Below are 9,195 nucleotides of genomic sequence, written 5' to 3'. Positions count from 1 at the left end.
CCTTTCAGAATTCCTCCTGGCTGAGAAAGATTTAAAGCCCAGCAGATTCGCCCTGCCTAAGAGGGAGGGAGAGAGGTGGTGTATGGAGATACCATTGTGATGGAATCAGAGACCATCTGCACAATGAACTCTGTCACTTCCCAGGCTGAAAACTGAGGAATGCATTTTGAACAGGCCATAGGTATTCATATTTTGTGGCCGCTTCCTCCGTGCAGGCTTTTGGGATGTCTTTCAGTTTTCATGAAATGTTATATCAGAATCACTGCTGACTCTGTCATCAAGTCGTCCACACACTGACAAGAGTGTTTTCCTTTGCGAAGAAGTTGGGTGGTGTAATTTCTCCAACAGTTTTGATTAAAAGATGGATAAAATTCCCATTACGGTTGTTGCGAACATGTGAAAACAGAAACATGTGAATGTTTCTAAGTCTTCTTTTTGTCGATTTTATTTTGATTTGAAACAAACAAACATAACAAACAAGAAGATTCATTTAATTAAAAAGAAGAACTCTGGTGAATAAAGACTTTCAGAGACCTTCCCTGCAGGAGCTCTGTGTGGGGAAAAGATAAGGGCAGAGCACCCTGTGGTGATTGACCTGTGGTACACGGTTGCAGGGCACTCAAAGAGCATCCAGCGCAGTCTTTAAAAGCTACACAAGTATTTGGACAACCCAGACAGGAAAAAGACAAACTCTTTGTTCATCATCTCCTTGCCACTCCTCAGAACTTTCATCTTCTAGCAGTTCAGGAGACACCACTGCCTGTAGCATATGCTGTAAGGACACCTCTTTTCACCCACCATATGGATAGGTGAGCTACTCAGCTTTGGGTTTAGACTGCTTTCCCCATGGAGCTAATGAGACAGTACTCTCTCACCACTGGGAGTATCCATGAAAATATGTTTCAATTTATGTAATGGTCCATCTGCCAGTAAAAGAAGCAATGTAAAAACACAGAGGTCAGGGGCAGATCTATTATAGAAGGACAGCATATGGCAATGCAACCATTAGATGAGCAACTCATACTCTTGAGAATGCTTTAGGACTGACAAGGGGTTAAGGCAAATGTTGGTTCATTGTTAAACTCAAGATTCAAAATGAAAGAATGCAAATGCCTTGTACAAGTGTGCTTTAAAATAACACTTTGAAACAGCCTTAGGGACTCTGTGCAGGAGAGACTGAAAAGTTTTGAATAATGCATGGAAGATAATTTCCAAAATCACCCTTTAACTAGTACCACATTCTTTTCACTGTCTCCATATTCATGATTCACCATTTGCTAATCCTGATGCATAAGGAATGAAGATAGCCCCTGTGGATAAGACCTAATGGACACCATCCTGGAATAATATACAGAACTCAACATCCAGACATGTGTCTTCAATTTAAAATAATTCAGCAATCATGTTCAACCAGAACCTGATTACACAAAATGGGACTTTTTAACTCCCAGACTTGGATCAAATTTTAAGGCCAGGAAAAAAAAAAAAAAAGTGCTATGTTTATACATTCCAGATACTGTGGTTAAGTTATCTGCACACAAATTTAACTGTTTCTTTGAGCCTCTTATCAGCTCATCTGCAACTATTTTAAATGCTTTTGCTTTACCTGCGCTTTGTAGTTCCTCAGTGAGTTTTCCAGCATTCCAGAATTGTGATGAATGGATTTCCTGGATTTGGAAATTAATTAAAAATGAAGTTGAGAGGCCATGCACCATTATAGCAAATCGTAGCTGTTTTTAAACAGCATTTGCTACATTTTTGTTCTTTTCCTTATCTCTCCATAAAAGCTGAAGAGACAAAGGAGCCTAAGTCAAAACCAATCACAACAAACTTCAGCAAATTGCCAATGTCTCCCGTTGCAAAAGCTCTGGTTTCACCTTTTCTTGTGGTTCCACACTTTCTGTGCCAGCTGCCTTCCACCGCAGTACACAGGAGGCTGTTAGCATTTCTTCTCTGGGCTTGTGATGACAGTGAGAGGAAGTTCTAACTCATCCTTTACACTGCTGGCCCTGAGACCGCCTTGCAGAAGGTCACAGGCTGGCAGCATGTCCTGGGAAGAAGAAAAAGATTTGGGTGCAAGTTAAATACCTGTGAGATTTATTTGTCACTGCTATAAGCCAGCTTTCTTGTAAGAGAGAATGATGGTCTGACCTAGAGTTTTTATAGGGAACTCCACTAAAATCGCCAGAGATCCCATTAGCATCCCTGCAGCTCTGGTCTCTCATAAGTGTAGACGAAACAGCTGAGGCAAGGCAGAGGTGCAGAGGTCCCAGGTTTGTCTCTTTCCCCCCCCTTTTTTTTTTTTCTTTTTTTTACCCACGGAGTGATTACAGCTGAATGATCTTTCTTCCACACTCAGGATAAAACCCAGCACGACTAATTGGCTTGATATTCACCCTATCAACACATTTTCCCTGACATCATACCTATTCAGCTAGAAAACTTGTTCATCAACACTTCTCAAAATAAGTGAGATTGGATGTAGGAAAGAACCACTGCCTCACAGAGAAGTATTGCATCCTAAGTATCCTAAGCAATGGCTACTGCCAAAGAGAAATTCATGCAGAGACCCAATCCCCCCAGTCTCAGTTGCAAGCTGCCTTTGCATTGCTACCTGCACTGACCATTTAAATTCTGGCAATTGTCCTCCAAGAGACACTTGGCTTTCATGTGAAAAGAACTAAATGGGTCTAATGAAAAGCTTGACAACAGAATCATCATTTGTGCAGCTTTAAAGCCAGTTTCATGATATCTGAAGACATAAATCACAGGGATTGAGAATCAGAGGTTACTGACAACATTTCTGGAGTCACTCATTTAAGGCATTTCTTGGGAATGTGTTTTCACAGTCTGTGGAAAAACATCATTAACAGCATGATGAGAGGTGACTTTTGCTCTGTCCCCAAGTGCTCTGCAACACGATGATCCCAAGTCAAGGGCAGGAAAGTCTAATCAGTAATCTGTTGGCATCTGGAGGGTTTGATTTTAGAGTGGCGTGGGAAAAAGTTCTCCTGAGTCCTTGTGAAAATATTCACAGGCACTCTGACATTCTTCCCTGCCCTTCCTAAATCAGAACTAAGAGTCGAAATGAGAAAGAAGAAATCTGTAATGTATAGAAAGAAAAGATATTCTGTTCATTAACATAGGTTAACAAAACCTATGTTCGGTTACTTCTGAATCATCAGTTTTAATGTTGATATTTTCAAAGATACACCCTTTTTCACTAGCATACATTACCCAAAGAATGAATTTAACCAGAGAATTAATTTATTGTTCAGAAATCACAGTCATGGGATACTTTGACCATTTCAAAACATTTTCTTTTCCTTCCCGATCCCAAAAAACACTTTTCAACAGAGAGACCAATCCAAATGGAGCCTCCTCTAAAATTTGTTCCAGATTTAACAGAATTTTTTTTTCAATCTTTCTAACAAAAAGTCCCAGTGGGTATGAAGCTGATGGTGGGAATGGAATGGCATGGACTGTTACGATCGGCTTTTGCAAAAAATCCTTCCCCACATAGCTTATGCTTCCACTCTCCTCTATTCCACAGGCACACACAGCTCTGAGGATGGGACCTGCTCACCAGATGCCATGAATATGTCTCGGTGATGGTGCTGTCCCACTTCTTCATACTGCAATGCTATTCTGACAGGATTTGTTCCCTCCATGGGAGCTGAAGCTGTATAATGTATGTCTTTTAACACAAATGTACCAGATTAAGAATGTACAGCTTTCTTACTGTTGTCCTCTTTCCCTCCCAAGAGGAAGACTCCAGTCAGAGTAACTATCTCACTTATTTCACAGGTGTATGTAAAAAGGACAAATAAAAGCTCCACATTCTTTACTGTCCTCCTCCTCCAGCTGCCAAACGGTGACCCAGTGAGCCCAATCTTCGCACTATTTTACACAAACTGCTGCTATAAGCATTTCCAAAACTAACCTCTCCCAGGTCTTATTCCAAGCTGACTGCCTCTCCTCTCAAGCCAACTTCAACTTAGCGCTTCATCATGAGAACACAGTCCAGTGCTCAGCAATGCATGTCGCCATGGTCTTTCTGGGCTGGACAGAAGCCTAATGGGTACACTGCTGTGAGATCATGAGCTAGGAAAGGGGTTGTTTTGACAGTTGAAAGTTTCTGGCAAATACATTTCAGGCAAAAAACAAATTGTGTGCTTCCAAAAAGATATATACACATCAAACCATCTGCAAAGGCACAGGTAGTGTTGCTAGTTCTTGCCAGGGAACAGGGACTATCTGTGATGAGTGCTGTCAGGAAATTAGTACCAGAACAAAGTGTCACAGGAACTATTCCAAATTCCAGATCCTTTTTTTTTTTTTTTTTTTTTTCCTTTTCAAGTTGCTTCTTTAGATCACTAGATATTGTTTGTTGCTATATTTCCTAACGAATAAACATTGTTCTCAGGACATCTCAGATTAGATCGCTGAAGTCACTTATATTTTTTTGTCACAGCTAAAGTGATGATGATGATAATGATGATGATACTAACCTCTCCTGCAAGGAAACTGCCACTTACTGAAAAGAAACTCATGCAAGAACCTTTGAGCCCACTTCCAACCTTTGCATTGCTTTTCTTTAAGACTTTATGCATAGCCAATTGCAACTTAAATTGTTTTGGGATTTGAGACTGGAGACTCTTGTTTGCTATTTAAGCACTGTGGTTTGGTGTAGATGTGCATGCTTGAGATGCTCTCTGAATGACCGTTTCTGAGTTTGTCTAGGGAGGAAACATGACTTCAAAATCTTTCAGAGTGGTGAGCTGCTCTCCTTGACAAGAAGAAGGGAAGAGATGGATTTCCTCTCGCTATAGCAGCACAAAAACTTCTTCAGGCATCAGGGGCAGACAGCATAACAGCCCTCAAAGAGTAATCAAAATCACCCTCTTTTAAATGAAGTTGCATTTAAGAAAAGAAATTGTGGATAGAAATGAACTTTACTCCATGGAAGCAAATAGAAGTCACTGGTCCTGCTTTTTATTCCATCTTGAGTAGCACTGGAATTGTCAGCATTAGTGATTATCTTGCTAAGAATAACCAGACCATTTTGTAAATTTTGTAGAAGAGACCCTGTTGTGTGGCAAGACTTTGCTGGGATTGGGGCTGTCAAAACATCAGACAAAATGGTGGTGTGTATTTCAAAGAGCTTACAGTACTGGCACTGACATCTTGATTTACACCAAGGTTGCTTTACAACTTCATAAAATCAGTGGGTGTGGGCTTCCCAGGGTCGAAGCAGAAGACCTCAAAAAGAACTCAGAGTGTTCTCTGTCTCCCTTTCTTACTGCTGCTGTGCTTCCATGCCATGATTTCCTGGTGGGAACCTGGAAGCCTCCTGCCTCCCTTTATGAGTGCCTTCATGACACTGGTCTTACTCTTGTCCTCCAAAGCGCCACAATAAATCTTTGCTCTTCCAAACCTCTTCCTGCTTCTCTTTTGCTGCCTTGACCAAAATTAGCCATGGTGGTCGGAAGGCTTATTGTGCCTCACTGACCTATCAGGCACACATACTGGCTTCCAGGAAAGATCTGAGGTTGTCTCTCAGATTGGCCCCAGGCATTCTTGTACTGGTAGAAGGATGTGCCTCTCTCAGCCTGTCCTCCACATGGACTGCTGTGATTGCTTACTCACACAGGTGGGCCAAGCATTGCTTCGTACTTTCAGGCAAAGATTTGAAGCAGTGGCTGGACAGCACCAAGAAGAAAGATCTTTCTTTGTTCCTATGTTTCACTAAAGAACTTATTTGAATTTTTTCCTCCTCTGTAATGGTGACTGGCTTTATCTGATTGTTCCCATCTGCAGGCCATTCCTCAAAATGCAACAGAGTGATCTCACTCTTCTGCACTCTGCACAATCAGAGCAACAGTGGGGGGCCTGGCACAAGGCTCTGTGCCAGAGGGGATGGAGTCAATGGGCTTTGTATTCCTGTTGATGTTGTATGGCATTCATGAGAGTCTGTCTGAGAAAGATGGGGTGTGCCACAGGCAAAGAGCCCAGTCTCCCTGTGGGAATGGTACTCTTCGGTTCTTTTCTGTTGTTGCACTGAACATCAGAGGATCTTGGTGGTGGTGGTGGCAGTTCTCTTGACTGTCTTTTAACTTGGACTTACGGGGCTTGATGCAAATCCCATCATTTTTGTGCCCCTCCACTGCTGTGGGAGCTGAGATGTCCCAGTAAAAAGTAAAAACCGTGCAAACTGGAAAAGTCTTGTTCAGCAGCAGACTTTGGTCAAAAAGCAGACAAAGCAGACAAAGCAAGCTTTGACCTTTTTGTTGGACTCCACCATGTCTCTTCACTTCAACAAAGCTTTGATTTCTTTTGTAAGACACCATTTCTCCCACATTTAACATGGCAACAGACCTGTTTCCACATACCTGAAAATACAATCTCATCTAAATTGAAATGCTGAGTCACCCTCAGTTCTCTTTTAATACAGCTTGCATGACATTCAAACTGTCTTTAAAATACCCTAAACAAGTTCAAGAAAGGCCAAGGAATAACAACTCCTGAAAAAAACCCTGCTTGCATATGTAGGTCTCCATCCAAAAAGATCATTCCTCTGATGGAGTTCTTGAAGCCCATACCACCATAAAACAGTGATTCCAGGACATAAGAATGGATTAAATAAAAGAACAACATTACTTCAGTTTCAGAGTGAAGTAAGGCTCATGTGAAAATGGAGTACCTTTTATTAGGCTATGGAAAAAATGCACAAATTGTCAGGAATCTGATGTGTTTCCATCATTTCTGGTATATAAGGAACAAAGCTTTAAGGGCAAAGAATCTCGGCTGATCAACATCCAGGTTTGAACCAGCCTGTATTTAAGTAGGATAGTGAAGAGGTTACAGAAAACCAGCTTTGTGCATCCCCAGGTTTTCTGCTGATCCTTTGTCCCCCTCAGCTGTGTTTCAAGGTAGGATCTGGTGCTAAAATATCATGTGTTGTTTCGCTCCCACACAAGTGGCGCACAACTGTAATTGTGTTACTGATTGTCTTTGATCAACATGATTCTTAGGCACTATCCTCCCTCCAAGACAATAGGAACATAAAAATATTTCCCATATTCTCTTCCTAAGGGGAGGTTAGAGGTCTGTGTGATCAAATGTTTCTTCCCCTTCAAAGCCCTCACTTGGCTGCTGTCTTCTTCCATCTCAGCATCTACATGCAACTCTTGTTGGCTGGGTCCTGCTCTTCACATGCTGTGTAGCAGATGGGGATACTGCTCTTTCCCAGCTCCCAGATGGGGCAAATCAACACTGGGAAGAAGCCATAGCTGACAAACAGGATCCAGGTGAGGATGCTAGGAAAAAAGATAATTCTAGCAACACACTCCATTTTCAAAAGCTGCTGTCCCCATGCTCTAAATGTCTTTGTGCTTACTCGTGGTGAGTGGATACCAGAAAAACCTGCTCTGGAATGCTCTGCGTTCGCATTTCTACTGCATGACAAATCTGAAGAGTTCTGGACAAATGATAAAGTCAAGGATTTTCTCAGTATATTGCATGTGTAAAAACCAAGCTTTATGCATCATTTAATTACAGAGCTTTTTTTTTTTTTTTTTCTTTTTTTTTTTCTCTTTGGTAAAAGCAAGCATCTAACTTGCAGGAAAAGAGGAGGTGGTGTTTGGGGACCAGTTAATGACCCTTGCAATTTATGACTGGAGGAGTTCTGAGCAGGGAATACCTGCATGAGGCATAGCCCTATACAGATTCCAACTGTGTTTCACCACATAGAGGTCTAAGTGGGACATCTAAAGGGAGTCCCAGGTTTTTGTAGGATGTCTGGCCATGAAGAGGACTGGGAGGAGGTGGAAGTTGTGTGAGTGTACAGAGATGTGTCTTGGAGACTCATGAGATGAAGTGTGGGACAGACTGTGCGTACATCATACAGAGATTTGGGGTCCCTCACAGCACTGTAGCACTGAGGGAGCTGGGGAGGTCACAAGGGATGGTTCATTGCTGCTGCCAGGAACAGACGAGTGATGAGCATTCTGGTATTTGTAGAGGGAGAAGGAAGTGCATTTCAGTGTCAGGAAGAATCCTGGCAAGTCATCCTCTCTCCTCTGAAACAACCTTTTCTTCATAACATCTGAGACAGCAAATATTTTATGAAAGTTGAGGTCACCTCTGAAGTTTTGACCTCATTCCCTTTGAAATTGGTTAAGATTAAGCGATTTGGCTGAACTTAGCAGATGGCGCAGTAAACTGGACAGGCCTCTCCACCCCCTCAGACTTGCAGACAGGGAACATGCTGTACTGGGAGAGGAGAAGGAGCCACAGTTCTTCGTTGTTTGTGACTCTTGGTACAGTGACAAACCCAACAGTCCCCAGTCTCCTTTATGTAGATGTAGGCACAAGCCCTCTTGGACACTCTGTACTGAAAGAGAACCTGATCTGAAAAATTAGCTCAGTTAGGGCACGCTTGCTACTTTTGTCTAGTGCTTTTTGGTTGAAAGTGCAATTTGCAGGGAACTTAGACTTTCAAGCAGGTAATTTTTGCTCTCTCATGCCTTAAAGGTGATGATTGCAAATAGGAACCGTATGTCAGCCTTGAGAGCAGATGAATGATGGAAGAATGATGACAAAGTGGCTGTCAAGTGGCACAGAAGAAGCATCACTGGAACTACAGTGCTGCTTGGTGTAAGGTGATCGCTGATCCCAGGCTGCAGGAGCAGTGAGAACCAGTCAGAACACATGCTGTAGTGGTAGAGCATACAATGAGACATACTCTTGAGATTGCTCAAGAGCTAATTTATAGCACTCAAATGTTCACAGCTGGGGCACTACTAGAACCAGGTAGAGAGATGGAATCTTGTTTGAAGACATTAGCAACAAAAACAACAAAAGGTAACATAGAGAAGAAGGTAGGATCCTGCCCCACACAGGACTAATAAATCACAAACAGCTTTGCAGAAGACTGCAGACATTTCCCTCACAACTACTTTTTACAGCTCAGAAAGATGGGTATGGGAGGCACAGAGACAGTGCTACCCATGCTCTTCCTTCACCTAAGAAAAGAGATGTATGAAAACCATGCAGGTTATCCCCTAGTTTCACAGCGGTTCTGTTAGCAATTCCAAAACTCGAAGGAATCTATAGAACTTTCAAATACAGGTAGACTTTCAGCAGTTTTGCACAGGAGAAGTATGGCAGATAGTTAAAATGCAAGGTGGCAAG

The 9,195-nt window shown here is 42.2% G+C and overlaps 1 long non-coding RNA gene across 2 annotated transcripts in view; it reads right to left on the bottom strand.

Annotated features, from left to right (window-relative positions):
• Positions 1 to 606: 606 nt before the first annotated feature.
• The window catches only part of LOC125695714 (uncharacterized), a 195,299-nt gene continuing 186,710 nt past the window's right edge, over positions 607 to 9,195 (bottom strand). Inside the window, exons 5-7 of one of the 2 annotated variants that reach the window (XR_007378043.1) lie at positions 1,878 to 2,050; positions 1,607 to 1,667; positions 607 to 923 (exon numbers count right to left, since the gene is read on the bottom strand). This is a non-coding gene — a long non-coding RNA (uncharacterized LOC125695714). Of the gene's footprint in view, positions 924 to 1,458; positions 2,051 to 9,195 lie in introns of those variants that run through there. The other variant, XR_007378042.1, reaches the window with a different exon arrangement.

Source organism: Lagopus muta, chromosome 7 (genome assembly GCF_023343835.1).
Source record: "Lagopus muta isolate bLagMut1 chromosome 7, bLagMut1 primary, whole genome shotgun sequence".
In the NCBI taxonomy this organism is placed as follows: domain Eukaryota; kingdom Metazoa; phylum Chordata; class Aves; order Galliformes; family Phasianidae; genus Lagopus; species Lagopus muta.
Note: the sequence above shows the minus strand (reverse complement) of the source record. Positions and strands in the feature narration are given on the sequence as shown.